Source organism: Phyllobates terribilis, unplaced genomic scaffold (assembly GCF_046119375.1).
Source record: "Phyllobates terribilis strain yellow unplaced genomic scaffold, ASM4611937v1 Scaffold_4__5_contigs__length_816908805, whole genome shotgun sequence".
Taxonomy (NCBI): Eukaryota; Metazoa; Chordata; class Amphibia; order Anura; family Dendrobatidae; genus Phyllobates; species Phyllobates terribilis.
The window spans coordinates 678444676-678464710 of record NW_027362764.1 but is presented as its reverse complement, the minus strand read 5'-3'; the positions used below and the strand labels follow the sequence as shown (position 1 = coordinate 678464710).

Below are 20035 nucleotides of genomic sequence, written 5' to 3'. Positions count from 1 at the left end.
TCATTAAATATATATTGCTAAGGAAAAAAATGTTTACATTTTCTGAGCAAACACAACAATTCATTCATTCATTTATTCATTCATTCATTCATTCATACATTCATATATTTATTCATTTTGGTTCAGGAGTATACATTCTTTGATATTATTGGTTTAATAAAGATATAAAAACTTGTTTTTTCAAAATACACTGACACCTATGGGTTGGAAAAGGTAATTACACCTATGACATAAAAATGTTCTATCATATGGAGAACTTGATTGATAATGAATTATTATCTATTATTGTTTATTATTCCAAACATAATTTATTTTAATATTTTGATAATAATTAGATGGATATTACTGATTGCTATGGTACGCTGTGATATTATATGTTAGGAAAAACTGCCAGATTTGGTATCAGATTAGGGAATGAAGACTTCAATCAAGACATCGCAATTATGAATTCTATCTTAATAAAGACTTTTAATTTTTATAAATCAAAGAGATTCTCAAAAGTTACAAGAAGAAGCAACTGATATCCGGACGTCTCAGAAGGTAACAGGTGTGAATGCTGAGTGTTTTAATAGACTGTGTCCATTACATACAATACAATTCACACCACTGATCACCAGGACGGCAGAGGACGATGATCCTATATGTACTGTGTTGTGTTTAAGTTTCATCACGTTCCAGTGGTTTCTTATCACCTGCAACGCTTCAATGAAAGCTGGTGAACAGGTAATACCTGGCATATGTGTCCTGTATATAAAGGACTGAGTACTGGTTATGGTGCTATATAAAGCAGGAAAGTGTCAAGTTAACCCTTGCTTTACTGACCAAAGACGTCACATCTGTTCCAAAAGTGAAACGAGACCAGTGCGGACACACGGAAGATTCCAAAGACGATCCAACGTAAGTCCAGGTGACACTGCACAGATATTAAAGCTACATTTCATCCATGGACTTTGTTTTCTTATCAACTGACACACATGATCTTTCTAATAAAGAGTACAGTTTATGGACTGAACAATAATGAACACAATTATGGACTGTACAATATCTACATGCTGTAATTTATTTCAAAGGAGTTTTCATCTAAAGACTGTGTTATAAAAGAACCAAGAAGAAGACGAGACGACGACCCGATGACATCAGATGATGACGATTGAACCCGCGTTTGCTTCAATTTAGATATAGGGAAGTATAATTATACATATTAAATGAATATTAGTCACGGCTTACCATAACATGAATTCACATCATTATATAACAATAATCCGATATTGATACTATTATTACTATTATTATTATTATTATAGAAATTTAATGATATTGCCAAGGAAGAAGGAAAGAAAAAATGATTGATGAATGTATCTTCTTTTGAGAAGTTAAAGTCCTTTTATTCTCAAAAAAGGGGGAAATGTTAAATGGTTAATTATGGAAATTCATTTGGAATGTTAATCGATATTCATTTTTCTGAGTTCTATGCCTCAGCCATCGTGTCTATTTGACATGCGCTATTTGTGTGTGTATTTTTGGTTCACTACCATATGTAGAACAGGTGTCCATACGACTGGCTATAAAAGCCCATGGTACAGAAAGGGGGGGCTCTCTTGCTCTGCCCACCCCACAAGTCACAGAATCTTCATGCTGAGAAGCAGATGACATGTAGGCCTGGACACATGCTGGACAAAAAGATGATTTACCAGCCAGGATCCAAGGAAAGATGGGTGAATCTCAACAATTAAGCTAATTATGAACAAATGGACAATTACTTTATAACTAATTATTGTATGTACCTGCTGCAATCTGATTCTTTTTAATGGACAATCCAAGAATAAATAGATACATTTTTTATAAGAATATCGTGATATTGATACTTTTAGAAGTCCTCAGTAGAAAAAAATAATACAGGAAGGGTATTATTTTACAGTCTCCCATCCAAGTACTAACCAGGCCCGACCCTGCTTAGCTTCCGAGATCAAATGAGATCGGGCGTGTTCAGGGTGGTGTGGCCGTAGGCAGAAACAAGCCTCTCACTTGCTGTTTTTCTACTTTGACGTCTGGCTGCCGGCTGCCCTTTCCAGTGCTCAGCAAGACCAGGTCCTTTTGTGCTTTCCCTTCTCTTCAATTTTTTTGCTGGCTTCCTTAAAAGGTCTTGTAGACACAACGCCCCACTCAGAGCCGCTGAGCTCACTGATCGGCTGCAGCGCTGTCGACGGAACGTCAGCTTCACGGCCAATGCCACAGACCGGGAGCAGAGGCGAGACTCACCGGTAGACCCGGGTAGGGTGAGTAGAGCGCGGTTAGTTGCTTTCTAATAGGCTGCAGCCGGGGATTAACTTTTAATGAAAGGGAACAATCCCTTTGACTGTCTGCAGCACGCCACACCTAGGAAGCGCACTCTCACACACAAGCCAGCATGCACACGTGCTCGCACGTGACAACACCCCCTATCTGCCCCTACAACCTCTCCGTCACCATGCGTCAGACTCTCCTGCCTGTTTTATGATTTCAGGGCCCTAGCAGGAATCACCCCCTCCCCTCCCCAATTCCTTCCGCACCTTCCTCGCCTTCCTTGCACTGAGGTTAGCTCTTTGTCAGCCGTCTGGCTTGGTTACACAAGCTTCTTTGCAGAGAAACATGTTACTTCTGCTGGCCCTTGCTAGGTGGCCGGCATCCAAAACCTTTCCTGAGCACCTGCTGAAAGCCTGGCCCCTTCACAGCCCCGGGCGCTTTTAACGCCATCATTTCCACATGGCGAGCTGCGGAGTCAATAACCACTCCTAGCCGTGGCAAGGAGCTCGGTGTCTAGCCTGCGTGGTAGCGTACTTAGCTGCCAACTGGCTCAGAGACCTTGGGGCTTCCATCATCTAAGTTGCTTAAGGTCGGTGTCCGGCAAGGTGCCGTTCCATGCTAGCCGAGCTGGGCAGTAGGGCAAAACGTCATCAAAAAGGTCTACAGCACCCGGTGTTCCCAGGAGGTCTCACATCCAAGTACTGTCCAAGCCCAGCCCTGCTTTGCTTCTGAGATTGGGCGTATCCAAGGTGGTATGGCCAGTAGATGCTGCTCGTTCCGTCGCCCGGCCAGCCTTTCTCAGGATCGCTTGGTGGCGAGCAATCTGGCCGTGACGGGGCGGGCTCCGAAGGTTCCATACAAAGGCTGTGCCGTCCCTACAGGTGTGGTTTGTTTAGCAGTGATTCACACGCCGCATCAGGTGTCTTCAAAAATGTCTCGGCGCAGGGTCTCCTGCAGGCTAAACCCTTCATCGCGGTAATGTGACAGAAAGAGCAAGCTGGACCCGTAACTTGGGGGCGGAGCGAGATGTCCAGGGGTGAATGAAGGAAGAGGGTGAGATGGTTGCCAGTGACTTTGAGCTGCTCTTCAGGGGGGAGGGTCGTGTTGCCTGCAAAGGTCTTCTGCTTGGGGTTACCGGTGGTTGCCTCCAGCCACCTGGGAGACGCTGGTCCTGGTGAGAAGGAGCCTAGTATTAAAAGTAAATAAGCAACAATGCTGGAGGCCCACGGTGATCAGAAGGATGCTGGTATTTTGCAGAGATGAAATAGCGCAAGAGGGAAAGCAAATGAAAAAAAGAAAAGAAAATGAATGTGTGCACTTTTGAAAGGGAATGGAAAAAAGGCATAGAAGAGAGTGCCCCCTGCTGGTGGAAGGAAGGAAAAAGCAAAAGCCTACAGCACCTGGTATTACCAGGTGGTCTCCCATCCAAGTACTAACCAGGCCCAACCCTGCTTATCTTCCAAGATCAGACAAGATTGGGCGTGTTCAGGGTGGTTTGGCCGTAGGCACAGACAAGCCTCTCACTTGCTGCTTTTCTACTTTGAAGTCTGGCTGCCGATTGCCCTTTCCAGTGCTCAGCAAGACCAGGTCCTTTTTTGCTTTCCCTTCTCCTCAATTTTTTTGCTGGCTTCCTTAAAAGGTCTTGTAGACACAACGCCCCACTCAGAGCCACTGAGCTCACTGATCGGCTGCAGCGCTGTCGACGGAACGTCAGCTTCACGGACAATGCCACAGGCCAGGAGCAGAGGCGAGACTCACCGGTAGACCCGGGTAGGTTCAGTAGAGCGCGGTTAGTTGCTTTCTAATAGCCTGCAGCCGGGGATTAACTTTTAATGAAAGGGAACAATCCCTTTGACTGTCTGCAGCGCGCCACACCTAGGAAGCGCACTCTCACACACAAGCCAGCATGCACACGTGCTCGCACGTCACAACACCCCCTATCTGCCCCTACAACCTCTCCGTCACCATGCGTCAGACTCTCCTGCCTGTTTTATGATTTCACGGCCCTAGCAGGAATCACCCCCCCTCCCCAATTCCTTCCGCACCTTCTTTGCCTTCCTTGCACTGAGGTTAGCTCTTTGTCAGCCATCTGGCTTGGTTGCACAAGCTTCTTTGCAGAGAAACATGTTACTTCTGCTGGTCCTCGCTAGGCGGCCGGCATCCAAAACCTTCCCTGGGCACCTGCTGAAAGCCTGGCCCCTTCACGGCCACGGGTGCTTTTAACGCCATCATTTCCACACGGCGAGCTGCGGAGTCAATAAGCACTCCTAGCCGTGGCAAGGAGCTCGGTGTCAGGCCTGCGTGAAGGGCGGCGGGGTAGCGTACTTAGCTGCCAACTGGCTCAGAGGCCTTAGGGCTTCCATCATCTAAGTTACTTAAGGTCGGTGTCCGGCAAGGCGCCATTCCATGCTAGCCGAGCTGGGCAGTAGGGCAAAACGTCATCAAAATGGTCTACAGCACCCGGTGTTCCCAGGAGGTCTCCCATCCAAGTACTGTCCAAGCCCATCCCTGCTTTGCTTCCGAGATCAGACAAGATCAGGCGTATCCAAGGTGGTATGGCCAGTAGACGCTGCTCGATCCATCGCCCGGCCAGCCTTTCTCAGGATCGCTTGGTGGCGTCAATTTGGCCGTGACGGGGCGGGCTCCGAAGGGTCCATGCAAAGTCTGTGCCGTCCCTACAGGTGTGGTTTATTTAGCAGTGATTCACCCGCCGCATCAGGTGTCTTCAAAAATTGCTCGGCGCAGGGTCTCCTGCAGGCTAAACCCTTCATCTCGGTAATGTGACAGAAAGAGAAAGCTGGACCCGTAACTTGGGGGCTGAGCGAGACGTCCAGGGGTGAATGAAGGAAGAGGGTGAGATGGTTGCCAGTGACTTTGAGCTGCTCTTCAGGGGGGAGGGTCGTGTTGCCTGCAAAGGCCTTCTGCTTGGGGTTACCGGTGGTTGCCTCCAGCCACCCGGGAGACGCTGGTCCTGGTGAAAAGGAGCCTAGTATTAAAAGTAAAGAAGCAACAATGCTGGAGGCCCACGGTGATCAGAAGGATGCTGGTATTTTGCAGAGATGAAATAGCGCAAGAGAGAAAGCAAATGAAAAAAAGAAAAGAGAATGAATGTGTGCACTTGTGAAAGGGAATGGAAAAAAGGCATAGAAGAGAGTGCCCCCTGCTGGTGGAAGGAAGGAAAAAGCAAAAGCCTACAGCACCTGGCATTCCCAGGCGGTCTCTGTTAAATGGTTAATTATGGAAATTCATGGAATGTTAATCGATAATCATTTTTCTGAGTTCTATGCCTCAGCCATCGTGTCTAGTTGACATGCGCTATTTGTGTGTGTATTTTTGGTTCACTACCATATGTAGAACAGGTGTCCATACGACTGGCTATAAAAGCCCATGGTACAGAAAGGGGGGGCTCTCTTGCTCTGCCCACCCCATAGGACACAGAATCTTCATGCTGAGAAGCAGATGACATGTAGGCCTGGACACATGCTGGACAAAGACATGATTTACCAGCCAGGATCCAAGGAAAGATGGGTGAATCTCAACAATTAAGCAAATTATGGACAAATGGACAATTACTGTATAACTAATTATTGTATGTACCTGCTGCAATCTGATTCTTTTTAATGGACAATCCAAGAATAAATAGATACATTTTTTATAAGAATATCGTGATATTGATACTTTGAGAAGTCCTCAGTAGAAAAAAATAATACAGGAAGAGTATTATTTTACAATGGTGAGCCAACCAGTCCTGTTTTTTTGTTTTTTAAATTAAGTAAGTGAATTTCTTCCGTGAACAAGGAGGGAGTCCTGACGAGCTGAACAGCTGTTGTTCACGTGTCAGTAAATTCACTAGTTTGTCACGGTAAGCAGAAAGGACCTACAGACTGAGGAAAGACAGGAAGCAGAGGTACTAACAAGGAACAGAATCACACAGGAAAAGAATCAGACGAACTGAAGACAGGACGTGCTGATAAAGAGAAGCCAAGGAATCTTAAGGTAAGCAAAATATAGATATAATTTCTTCTTTTGCTAAACAAAGTAATATTAATTTCAAAGTTAATGTAGGAGATGACATAGAAGTTTTGTGGCTCAGTTTATACAAAGAATGTGAATTGCAGAATTTACAGTTAACTTCTAAATTGGTAAATAGAGACAAACAGAAATTGAGAAATATTCTACATTTGGTAGATTTTTTTCATAGTCTTGTGTTAGAGATTTCTAAGCAGGAAAATAGTGCAGAAGTGTCAGACGGTGATACTGATTCTGACTGTAATGTGGAAAATGAACAAGAAGTAAGACACGTGTCTGTAACTGAAGGTGACCTTGGGTCTGACCAAGAGATGGACATACAGAAACCTGACATGGGAGGAGACATGACTGACATACGAGAAACCGACATACTAGGTGATGTGGGAGGAGACGTGAGTGACGTAGGAGGAAAGGACGTACAAGAGCCACTAAAAATATCAGAGAATTCTGGAATTACCCAGGCGCAACTCCAAATTAAAATGAGGAAAAATTTGCTGAAATTATACAAAATCATGCCAAAATATGATGTCAAAATCCATGCCTGTAGAAATTCAGAGACATTTGAGAGCTTCTCTGATAAGTTTGATTTATCCAATGAGGAGACGAATCAATTATTTAAAATATGGATTCCTGTGACATTGTCCAGACATTTACATTTAATGCCCTGTGAAAATGACTCTCCTAATGGATGGGAAAATGATTCGGACAGATTAAGATATTTGATTTATTGTGTCACAAAGGATTTTCCCAACATAGAAGATCTGCAGAAACTAAGGATTGGTAGGAAGGAATGTACATATACATTCATGTCCATATTTGAACGGTTGTACAATGCTCTCATCAAAAATGGAAAAGTACAACATATGATAACAACTTTTGTACAAAAATTCAAATTCCTAAATTCAGTTTCCCAAGTTATGGCATCACACAAAAATTCATTATTTGAATGTCCGCAGACGCTGGATTTTGTTAGAAAACATGAGAATCGTGAAAAGAAAATAAGTCAAGCTAAATTTATAAAACCAGGAAAGGTAAAATCTTACCAAAAGCCAATATCAAACTCTCCTAGACTGAGTCATCCCCATAGTGAACTCTATCAAATACGCAGAAGATTTCATATATGTTATAAGCCATATCAGCCAGTGCAAAGATCCATCTCTCCACAGAATGAGTTAATTCTCAGTCAGAACTGTGATTCTCTAAAAAGGAAAATGGCTGAAACTGATGGACAGAGACAGGTGAGACGACCAACTCACAGTGACGTCATGGAATGTGGACAGAAGAACAGGCAGTTCTCTGAGGTTTTGAAGGATAGAAAAATGTCTTTCCTAAATAGGGCGTTCCTGGAGATATTTGAGAGAGACAGAAGATTTGGTTTAGGGAGTGGCTAAGGAAAAACTGTAAATATAATGTATCAAAATGTAATACAATGTCTCAATATTTATTTCTAATCTCATACAATAAAATTGTAGTTACATAGTTTCTAATAGTTCATATATATATATATATATATATATATATATATATATACACTTGTCTAAGTAGAGATTGCGTATAATTGCATTTATATATACGTTTATAAAATATATATATATATATATATATATATTAATTAATAAATTAGAACTTCATATTTATAAATTTAAGTAGCAATATTTTGAATTCCATTAGAACCAACCAATATATGTATAAGATATTTAAATAATTCTGTTTCTGTATGAATTTGATATTTAATTTTATTTTCTTATATTTCCTTAGAGTTTTCATTCCAAAGCAGGATTTGATCAAAGAACTCTAAAATGGATTTATTTCTTTATTCACACAGGAAGTAAAAAAATTGCATGATTTTATGTGTATAACATTTTAAAATAATAACAATATATCTAGTTGAACTATAATATATATGTAATACTTATTAATTCTTTTGTGTTGCTAATATTTTCTGTGCATGAAGTGTTCGTGCAAATTAAAGTAGCTTTACAGCATGACGTGTGACAGCTGCGGCCTTTGAACTTTGAGCTAATAGTATAGGATCCCATTCATTCTATTTTCAACTGATGTAACTTAAGACCGGGAAGCCAGTGAAAAAAGAATCTAAGACAAGTTTTTTCAAGTGTCTGAAATTCCAGTGACTTACTCTCATATTATATAATATGTACTTGGGGAATATTCAAAGAAATATAAAGATATTCAAATGATATGGCAATGCACATTAATAAATTAGGATACAACAATTTTGGGTTAAATATATATATATATCTAAAGCTTCATATGTGGAATGTTTGAGTTGAACAGATCTGTGAATGTCAGAGTGAAGGTGACAGATGAGTAAATCAGCAGCTGCTAAGTGTGATTGATGTGACAGAGGCCTCGTATGTTTGTATGTTTGAAAAAAAAAAAATGTTTCTTTATGTGAAGGTACAAAAATATATTTGATTCTGAGGAAATTATAATACATAATTAGGTATTACTGTATCTACATATATATATTTCTATATTTCTTTAATAATTATTATTTCTTGATTTAACTAATAGTGGATAAGGGCAACCACACATCAAAATGGTTTACAAAGCAAATTTATATTTAGAATAATTTTCCACATGATAATATTCTTGAATAACTATAATATTATTTTTAATGGTTACCTAAATAGGTACACACATCTCTTTAGTCAAATCTATGCTACTCATCGATATGAAATTTATGCACAATATTTCTAGAAGAATAATTATTTTTAATTTGGTTCTGATATATACATAAATTTTATAAAATAATATTTTTGGTATTAAGGGGGAAAATGTGTTTTTGATCCTGATTACATAATCACTTTTGATCAATACTTATTTTCCACACATTTTAATAAAGAAGAAATAATAATAATGTACTATGGTATAATTAAGAAGGGTATTACATGCAAAGTTGCATAATTTAATATTTTTTGGTGGTACAAGGTTATGACAAATATGAAATCATCCAGATAATGGAGATATAAGGGTATTTTTTATGGAGAATATAATTACTCTGCATTTGTCATTAAAATTTAAAGGCCGTATTTTTATTTTTATTCTTATTTTTACTCTTAATTTTATTTTTAATTTTTAAAATTTTATTCTTACTTTATACTTCTTATTTTTCTATTTTTTCATTTTTTAATTCTCATTTGATTTTATTTGAGTTCAATATCTCAATTGAGAAAACACATTAATATTTAATAAAGTAATGTCTAATACAAGAGTATTGCTTCATTAAATATATATTGCTAAGGAAAAAAATGTTTACATTTTCTGAGTAAACACAACAATTCATTCATTCATTTATTCATTCATTCATTCATTCATACATTCATATATTTATTCATTTTGGTTCAGGAGTATACATTCTTTGATATTATTGGTTTAATAAAGATATAAAAACTTGTTTTTTCAAAATACACTGACACCTATGAGTTGGAAAAGGTAATTACACCTATGACATAAAAATGTTCTATCATATGGAGAACTTGATTGATAATGAATTATTATCTATTATTGCTTATTATTCCAAACATAATTTATTTTAATATTTTGATAATAATTAGATGGATATTACTGATTGCTATGGTACGCTGTGATATTATCAGATGAGATCGGGCGTATCCAAGGTGGTATGGCCAGTAGAAGCTGCTCGATCCATCGCCCGGCCAGCCTTTCTCAGGATCGCTTGGTGGCGAGCAATCTGGCCGTGACGGGGCGGGCTCCGAAGGGTCCATGCAAAGTCTGTGCCGTCCCTACAGGTGTGGTTTGTTTAGCAGTGATTCACCTGTTGCATCAGGTGTCTTCAAAAATGGCTCGGCGCAGGGTCTCCTGCAGGCTAAACCCTTCATCGCGGTAATGTGACAGAAAGAGCAAGCTGGACCCGTAACTTGGGGGTGGAGCGAGACGTCCAGGGGTGAATGAAGGAAGAGGGTGAGATGGTTGCCAGTGACTTTGAGCTGCTCTTCAGGGGGGAGGGTCGTGTTGCCTTCAAAGGTCTTCTGCTTGGGGTTACCGGTGGTTGCCTCCAGCCACGCGGGAGACGCTGGTCCTGGTGAAAAGGAGCCTAGTATTAAAAGTAAAAAAGCAACAATGCTGGAGGCCCACGGTGATCAGAAGGATGCTGGTATTTTGCAGAGATGAAATAGCGCAAGAGAGAAAGCAAATGAAAAAAAGAAAAGAGAATGAATTTGTGCACTTGTGAAAGGGAATGGAAAAAAGGCATAGAAGAGAGTGCCCCCTGCTGGTGGAAGGAAGGAAAAAGCAAAAGTCTACAGCACCTGGTATTCCCAGGCGGTCTCCCATCCAAGTACTAACGGGGCCCAACCCTGCTTGGCTTCCAAGATCAGACGAGATTGGGTATGTTCAGGGTGGTGTGGCAGTAGGCAGAGACAAGCCTCTCACTTGCTGCTTTTCTACTTTGACGTCTGGCTACCGGCTGCCCTTTCCAGTGCTCAGCAAGACCAGGTCCTTTTGTGCTTTCCATTCTCTTCAATATTTTTGCTGGCTTCCTTAAAAGGTCTTGTAGACAGAAGGCCCCACTCAGAGCCGCTGAGCTCACTGATCGGCTGTAGCGCTGTCGACGGAACGTCAGCTTCACGGCCAATGCCACAGGCCGGGAGCAGAGGCGAGACTCACCGGTAGACCCGGATAGGGTGAGTAGAGCGCGGTTAGTTGCTTTCTAATAGCCTGCAGCCGGGGATTAACTTTTAATGAAAGGGAACAATCCCTTTGACTGTCTGCAGCGCGCCACACCTAGGAAGCGCACTCTCACACACAAGACAGCATGCACACGTGCTCGCACGTGACAACAACCCCTATCTGCCTCTACAACCTCTCCGTCACCATGCGTCAGACTCTCCTGCCTGTTTTATGATTTCAGGGCCCTAGCAGGAATCACCCCCCCCTCCCCAATTCCTTCCGCACCTTCCTTGCCTTCCTTGCACTGAGGTTAGCTCTTTGTCAGCCGTCTGGCTTGGTTACACAAGCTTCTTTGCAGAGAAACATGTTACTTCTGCTGGCCCTCGCTAGGCGGCCGGCATCCAAAACCTTCCCTGGGCACCTGCTCAAAGCCTGGCCCCTTCACGGCCCCGGGTGCTTTTAACGCCATCATTTCCACACGGCGAGCTGCGGAGTCAATAAGCACTCCTAGCCGTGGCAAGGAGCTCGGTGTCAGGCCTGGGTGGTAGCGTACTTAGCTGCCAACTGGCTCAGAGGCCTTGGGGCTTCCATCATCTAAGTTACTTAAGGTCGGTGTCCGGCAAGGCTCCGTTCCATGCTAGCCGAGCTGGGCAGTAGGGCAAAACGTCATCAAAATGATTTACAGCACCCGGTGTTCCCAGGAGGTCTCCCATCCAAGTACCGTCTGAGCCCAGCCCTGCTTTGCTTCCGAGATCAGACGATATCGGGCATATCCAAGGTGGTATGGCCAGTAGGCGCTGCTCGATCCATCGCCCGGCCAGCCTTTCTGAGGATCGCTTGATGGCGAGCAATCTGGCCGTGACGGGGCGGACTCCGAAGGGTCCATGCAAAGGCTGTGCCGTCCCTACAGGTGTGGTTTGTTTAGCAGTGATTCACCCGCCGCATCAGGTGTCTTCAAAAATGTCTCGGCGCAGGGTCTCCTGCAGGCTAAACCCTTCATCGTGATAATGTGACAGAAAGAGCAAGCTGGACCCGTAACTTGGGGGCGGAGCGAGACGTCCAGGGGTGAATGAAGGAAGAGGGTGAGATGGTTGCCAGTGACTTTGAGCTGCTCTTCAGGGGGGAGGGTCGTGTTGCCTGCAAAGGTCTTCTGCTTGGGGTTACCGGTTGTTGCCTCCAGCCACACGGGAGACGCTGGTCCTGGTGAAAAGGAGCCTAGTATTAAAAGTAAAGAAGTAACAATGCTGGAGGCACACGGTGATCAGAAGGATGCTGGTATTTTGCAGAGATGAAATAGCGCAAGAGAGAAAGCAAATGAAAAAAAGAAAAGGGAATGAATGTGTGCACTTGTGAAAGGGAATGGAAAAAAGGCATATAAGAGAGTGACCACTGCTGGTGGAAGGAAGGAAAAAGCAAAAGCCTACAGCATCTGGTATTCCCAGGCGGTCTCCAATCCAGGTATTAACCAGGCCCAACCATGCTTAGCTTTCAAGATCAGACGAGATTGAGCGTGTTCAGGGTGGTGTGGCTGTAAGCAGAGAAAAGCCTCTCACTTGCTGCTTTTCTACTTTGACGTCTGGCTGCCGGCTGCCCTTTCCAGTGCTCAGCAAGACCAGGTCCTTTTGTGCTTTCCCTTCTCTTCAATTTTTTTGCTGGCTTACTTAAAAGGTCTTGTAGACAGAACGCCCCACTCAGAGCCACTGAGCTCACTGATCGGCTGCAGCTCTGTCGACGGAACGTCAGCTTCACGGCCAATGCCACAGGCCGGGAGCAGAGGCGAGACTCACCGGTAGACCCGGGTAGGGTGAGTAGAGCGCGGTTAGTTGCTTTCTAATAGCCTGCAGCCGGGGATTAACTTTTAATGAAAGGGAACAATCCCTTTGACTGTCTGCAGCGCGCCACACCTAGGAAGCGCACTCTCACACACAAGCCAGCATGCACACGTGCTCGCACGTGACAACACCCCCTATCTGCCCCTACATCCTTTCCGTCACCATGCGTCAGACTCTCCTGCCTGTTTTATGATTTCAGGACCCTAGCAGGAATCACCCCCCCTCCCCAATTCCTTCCGCACCTTCCTTGCCTTCCTTGCACTGAGGTTAGCTCTTTGTCAGCCGTCTGGCTTGGTTACACAAGCTTCTTTGCAGAGAAACATGTTACTTCTGCTGGACCTCGCTAGGCGGCCGGCATCCAAAACCTTCCCTGGGCAGCTGCTGAAAGCCTGGCCCCTTCACGGCCCCGGGTGCTTTTAACGCCATCATTTCCACACGGCGAGCTGCGGAGTCAATAAGCACTCCTAGCCGTGGCAAGGAGCTCGGTGTCAGGCGTGCGTGAAGGCGGCGGGGTAGCGTACTTAGCTGCCAACTGGCTCAGAGGCATTGGGGCTTCCATCATCTAAGTTACTTAAGGTCGGTGTCCGGCAAGGCGCCGTTCGAGGCTAGCCGAGCTGGGCAGTAGGGCAAAACGTCATCAAAATGGTCTACAGCACCCGGTGTTCCCATTTGGTCTCCCATCCAAGTACTGTCCGAGCCCATCCCTGCTTTGCTTCCGAGATCAGACAAGATGAGGCATATCCAAGGTGGTATGGTCAGTAGACGCTGCTTGATCCATCGCCCGGCCAGCTTTTCTCAGGATCGCTTGGTGGTGAGCAATCTGGCCGTGACGGGGCGGGCTCCGAAGGGTCCATGCAAAGGCTGTGCCGTCCCTACAGGTGTGGTTTATTTAGCAGTGATTCACCCGCCGAATCAGGTGTCTTCAAAAATGGCTTGGCGCAGGGTCTCCTGCACCCTAAACCCTTCATCGCGGTAATGTGACAGAAAGAGCAAGCTGGACCCGTAACTTGGGGGCTGAGCGAGACGTCCAGGGGTGAATGAAGGAAGAGGGTGAGATGGTTACCAGTGACTTTGAGCTGCTCTTCAGGGGGGAGGGTAGTGTTGCCTGCAAAGGTCTTCTGCTTGGGGTTACCGGTGGTTGCCTCCAGCCACCCGGGAGACGCTGGTCCTGGTGAAAAGGAGCCTAGTATTAAATGTAAAGAAGCAACAATGCTGGAGGCCCACGGTGATCAGAAGGATGCTGGTCTTTTGCAGAGATGAAATAGCGCAAGAGAGAAAGCAAATGAAAAAAAGAAAAGAGAATGAATGTGTGCACTTGTGAAAGGGAATGGAAAAAAGGCAAAGAAAAGAGTGCCCCCTGCTGGTGGAAGGAAGGAAAAAGGAAAAGCCTACAGCACCTGGCATTCCCAGGCGGTCTTTGTTAAATGGTTAATTATGGAAATTCATTTGGAATGTTAATCGATAATCATTTTTCTGAGTTCTATGCCTCAGCCATCGTGTCTAGTTGACATGCGCTATTTGTGTGTGTATATTTGGTTCACTACCATATGTAGAACAGGTGTCCATACGACTGGCTATAAAAGCCCATGGTACAGAAATGGGGGGCTCTCTTGCTCTGCCCACCCCACAAGACACAGAATCTTCATGCTGAGAAGCAGATGACATGTAGGCCTGGACACATGCTGGACAAAGACATGATTTACCAGCCAGGATCCAAGGAAAGATGGGTGAATCTCAACAATTAAGCTAATTATGGACAAATGGACAATTACTTTATAACTAATTATTGTATGTACCTGCTGCAATCTGATTCTTTTTAATGGACAATCCAAGAATAAATAGATACATTTTTTTATAAGAATATCGTGATATTGATACTTTGAGAAGTCCTCAGTAGAAAAAAATAATACAGGAAGAGTATTATTTTACAATGGTGAGCCAGCCAGTCCTGTTTTTTTTTTTTTTAAATTAAGTAAGTGAATTTCTTCCGTGAACAAGGGGGGAGTCCTGACGAGCTGAACAGCTGTTGTTCACGTGTCAGTAAATTCACTAGTTTGTCACGAGAAGCAGAAAGGACCTACAGACTGAGGAAAGACAGGAAGCAGAGGTACTAACAAGGAACAGAATCACACAGGAAAAGAATCAGACGAACTGAAGACAGGACGTGCTGATAAAGAGAAGCCAAGGAATCTTAAGGTAAGCAAAATATGGATATAATTTCTTCTTTTGCTAAACAAAGTAATATTAATTTCAAAGTTAATGTAGGAGATGACATAGAAGTTTTGTGGCTCAGTTTATACAAAGAATGTGAATTGCAGAATTTACAGTTAACTTCTAAATTGGACGGACATACAGAAACATGACATGGGAGGAGACATGACTGACATACGAGAAACCGACATACTAGGTGATGTGGGAGGAGACGTGAGTGACATAGGAGGAACGAACGTACAAGAACCACTAAAAATATCAGAGAATTCTGGAATTACCCAGGCTCAACTCCAAATTAAAATGAGGAAAAATTTGCTGAAATTATACAAAATCATGCCAAAATATGATGTCAAAATCCATGCCTGTAGAAATTCAGAGACATTTGAGAGCTTCTCTGATAAGTTTGATTTATCCAATGAGGAGAGGAATCAATTATTTAAAATATGCATTCCTGTGACATTGTCCAGACGTTTACATTTAATGCCCTGTGAAACTGACTCTCCTAATGGATGGGAAAATGATTCGGACAGATTAAGATATTTGATTTATTGTGTCACAAAGGATTTTCCCAACATAGAAGATCTGCAGAAACTAAGGATTGGTAGGAAGGAATGTACATATACATTCATGTCCATATTTGAACGGTTGTACAAAGCTCTAATCAAAAATGGAAAAGTACAACATATGATAACAACTTTTGTACAAAAATTCAAATTCCTAAATTCAGTTTCCCAAGTTATGGCATCACAAAAAAAATCATTATTTGAATGTGCGCAGATGCTGGATTTTGTTAGAAAACATGAGAATCGTGAAAAGAAAATAAATCAAGCTAAACTTATAAAACCAGGAAAGGTAAAATCTTACCAAAAGCCAAAATCAAACTCTCCTAGACTGAGTCATCCCCGTAGTGAACTCTGTCAAATACGCAGAAGATTTCATATATGTTATAAGCCATATCAGCCAGTGCAAAGATCCATCTCTTCACAGAATGAGTTAATTCTCAGTCAGAACTGTGATTCTCTAAAAAGGAAAATGGCTGAAACTGATGGACAGAGACAGGTGAGACGACCAACTCACAGTGACGTCATGGAATGTGGACAGAAGAACAGGCAGTTCTCTGACGTTTTGAAGGATAGAAAAATGTCTTTCCTAAATAGGGCATTTCTGGAGATATTTGAGAGAGACAGAAGATTTGGTTTAGGGAGTGGCTAAGGAAAAACTGTAATTATAATGTTGTATCAAAATGTAATACAATGTCTCAATATTTATTTATAATCTTATACAGTAAAATTGTAGTTACATAGTTTCTAATAGTTCATATATTTATATATGTATATATATATATATACACTTGTCTAAGTAGAGATTGCGTATAATTGTATTTATATATACTTTTATAAAATATATATATATACATATTATTTAATAAATTAGAATTTCATATATATAACTTTAAGTAGCAATATTTTGAATTAACATTAGAACCAACCAATATATGTATAAGATATTTAAAGAATTCTGTTTCTGTATGAATTTGATATTTAATTTTATTTTCTTATATTTCCTTAGAGTTTTCATTCCAAAGCAGGATTTGATCAAAGAACTCTAAAATGGATTTATTTCTTTATTCACACAGGAAGTGAAAAAATTGCATGATTTTATGTGTATAACATTTTAAAATAATAACAATATATCTAGTTGAACTATAATATATATGTAATACTTATTAATTCTTTTGTGTTGCTAATATTTTCTGTGCATGAAGTGTTCGTGCAAATTAAAGAAGCTTTACAGCATGACATGTGACAGCTGCGGCCTTTGAACTTTGAGCTAATAGTATAGGATCCCATTCATTCTATTTTCAACTGATGTAACTTAAGACCGGGCAGCCAGTGAAAAAAGAATCTAAGACAAGAGTTTTTTCAAGTGTCTGAAATTCCAGTGACTTACTCTCATATTATATAATATGTACTTGGGGAATATTCAAAGAAATATAAAGATATTCAATTGATATGGCAATGCGCATTAATAAATTGGGATGCAACAATTTTGGGTTAAATATATATATATATCTAAAACTTCATATGTGGAATGTTTGAGTTGAACAGATCTGTGAATGTCAGAGTGAAGGTGACAGATGAGTAAATCAGCAGCTGCTAAGTGTGATTGATGTGACAGAGGCCTCGTATGTTTGTATGTTTAAAAAAAAATATATATTTCTTTATGTGAAGGTACAAAAATATATTTAAAACTGAGGAAATTATAATACATAATTAGGTATTATCTACATATATATATTTCTATATTTCTTTAATAATTATTATTTCTTGATTTAACTAATAGTGGATAAGGGCAACCACACATCAAAATGGTTTACAAAGCAAATTTATATTTAGAATAATTTTCCACATGATAATATTCTTGAATAACTATAATATTATTTTTAATGGTTACCTAAATAGGTACACACCTCTCTTTAGTCAAATCTATGCTACTCATCAATATGAAATTTATGCACAATATTTCTAGAAGAATAATTATTTTTAATTTGGTTCTGATATATACATAAATTTTATAAAATAATATTTTTGGTATTAAGGGGGAAAATGTGTCTTTGATCCTGATTACATAATCACTTTTGATCAATGCTTATTTTCCACACATTTTAATAAAGAAGAAATAATAATAAGGTACTATGGTATAATTAAGAAGGGTATTACATGCAAAGTTGCAAAATTTAATATTTTTTGGTGGTACAAGGTTATGACAAATATGAAATCATCCAGATAATGGAGATATAAGGGTATTTTTTATGGAGAATATAATTACTCTGCATTTGTCATTAAAATTTAAAGGTCTTATTTTTATTTTTATTCTTATTTTTACTCTTAATTTTATTTTTCATTTTTAAAATTTTATTCTTACTTTATACTTCTTATTTTTCTATTTTTTCATTTTTTAATTCTCATTTGATTTTATTTGAGTTCAATATCTCAATTGAGAAAACACATTAATATTTAATAAAGTAATGTCTAATACAAGAGTATTGCTTCATTAAATATATATTGCTAAGGAAAAAAATGTTTACATTTTCTGAGTAAACACAACAATTCATTCATTCATTTTTTCATTTATTCATTCATTCATTCATTCATTCATACATTCATATATTTATTCATTTTGGTTCAGGAGTATACTGTAACGGGTCTGGGAGGCGGAACCTCTGAGCTACTATACAAGGGGGCGGTCCTTGTAAGGGAGCGGGTGGCGACCAGGCAGGCAGTCACAGCAGGTGACCGGGACAGTCTCTGGAAGAACGGGCAGGAGGTCACGGCAAGTGACTGGGGCAGTCTCTGGATGAACGGGCAGATGGTCACGGCAAGTGACCGGGGCAGTCTTTGGGTGAACGGGCAGATGGTCACGGCAAGTGACCGGGGCAGTCTCTGGGTAAAGGGTTGGTACGACCTGTGGCGGCTGATGGTAGACGTGAGCTCCCAGGTGAGCAGGCGAGAGTCTCTGGATAAACGGGTGGTCACAGCATGTGACGGCGGAGCCTCCAGGAAGATAAACAGACAGGCGGCAGATGAGCGCTCCCAGGTGAGCGGGCAGGAGTCACTGGACAGGCAGGTGGTCACAGCACGTGACGGCGGGGCCTTCAGGTAGGCTAGCAGGCAGGTAGCAGATGTGTGCTCCCAGGTGAACGGGCAAGCTGGTCCTTAGACAGACTGACAGGAGTTGTAAGGCAGACCGTCGGACCTCAGGCTAGCAGGCAGGTAGCAGAATATCAGGCAGGAATAAGACAGCAAGCTGGCAGGAATCTGGCAGGTATCTGGCAGGTAACTGGCAACGGGACCTGAGGGCTGAAGCAGAGTGGTGAACAGTGCAACAACATTGCTCGGGCACCTCCATTTTGGAGGAGGTGCCTTATATATGGTGAAGTCCTCCGGCCATTGGCCGGGGACTCCTTAGGACGGCGCGCGCGGCCCCTTTAAGAGGGAGGGAGAGCGCGCGCGCCCTAAGCACAGTGGCCGGGAAGGAGCGCGCGCTGCCAGCAGAGCGGGATGAGGACGCCGGGCACGGAGCAGAGAGGTGAGGGGAACAGCGTCCCTGCCTAGCAGAGGGCAGGGACGCCGGCACTACAGTACCCCCCCTTTAGGCCCCCCCTTTATTAGGCCAGACAGAAATTTAGCAAGGATGAGCGGGGCATGGATGTTCTCCCGGAGCTCCCACGTTCTCTCCTCAGGACCAAACCCCTTCCAATCTACTAGAAAAAAGGTCTTTCCTCTTACCCTTTTGGTGGCAAGAATGTTCTCTACCTCAAACTCGTCCTCAGCAGAAACCGGAGCAGGAGGCGTACCTGTAGACTTGGAAAAAGAGTTAAGTACCACAGGTTTGAGGAGAGATACATGGAAGGAGTTAGGGATCCATAAGTTGGCCGGGAGTTTCAATTTATAGGCCACCGGGTTGATCTGACTGATGACCTCCAGAGGGCCGATGAACCGAGGCCCTAACTTGTAAGAAGGTATCTTGAGTCGGACATATTTAGATGAGAGCCAGACTTTATCTCCAGTACGAAATTGTGGAGGATCCAGGCGTTTTTTGTCAGCGTGTCTTTTCATCCGTTCGGACGACTGAAGGAGTGCGGATCGGGTACTCTCCCAAATGGAGGAAAATTTGCTAACGAGAGATTCCGCAGCCGGGTTGTCCACAGAGGTGGAGACAGGAAAAGAAATCCGAGGATGCTGACCGAAGACTACAAAAAACGGGGATTTGGAGGAGGATTCGCTCTCGTGATTGTTATAAGAGAACTCGGCCCATGGTAGGAGATCCACCCAGTCTGAATGATGGGCATTAACGAAGTGCCGGAGGTAACTGGTCAGGTTCTGATTGATCCGCTCCACTTGACCATTGGACTGTGGGTGGTAAGCGGAAGAGAAGTCCAGGGTGACGTCTAGCAGTTTACAAGTGGCTCTCCAGAAGCGTGAGGTGAACTGTACCCCACGATCCGACACGATGTGGAGGGGCAG

General features: G+C 42.4%; 1 non-coding gene and 5 pseudogenes across 1 annotated transcript; all 6 read right to left on the bottom strand.

The window, feature by feature from the left end:
- Positions 1-3671: 3671 nt before the first annotated feature.
- Positions 3672-3790, bottom strand: LOC141266625 (5S ribosomal RNA). Its single transcript, XR_012320655.1, has one exon. It is a non-coding gene; the product is annotated as a 5S ribosomal RNA (ribosomal RNA).
- Positions 3791-4731: 941 nt separating this feature from the next.
- On the bottom strand, positions 4732-4851 carry LOC141267734 (5S ribosomal RNA; annotated as a pseudogene).
- A 5741-nt stretch (positions 4852-10592) lies between these two features.
- LOC141267380 (5S ribosomal RNA) lies at positions 10593-10711 on the bottom strand (annotated as a pseudogene).
- A 930-nt stretch (positions 10712-11641) lies between these two features.
- LOC141270215 (5S ribosomal RNA) lies at positions 11642-11761 on the bottom strand (annotated as a pseudogene).
- A 621-nt stretch (positions 11762-12382) lies between these two features.
- Positions 12383-12501, bottom strand: LOC141268481 (5S ribosomal RNA; annotated as a pseudogene).
- A 940-nt stretch (positions 12502-13441) lies between these two features.
- On the bottom strand, positions 13442-13561 carry LOC141270188 (5S ribosomal RNA; annotated as a pseudogene).
- Between the last annotated feature and the right edge of the window lie 6474 nt (positions 13562-20035).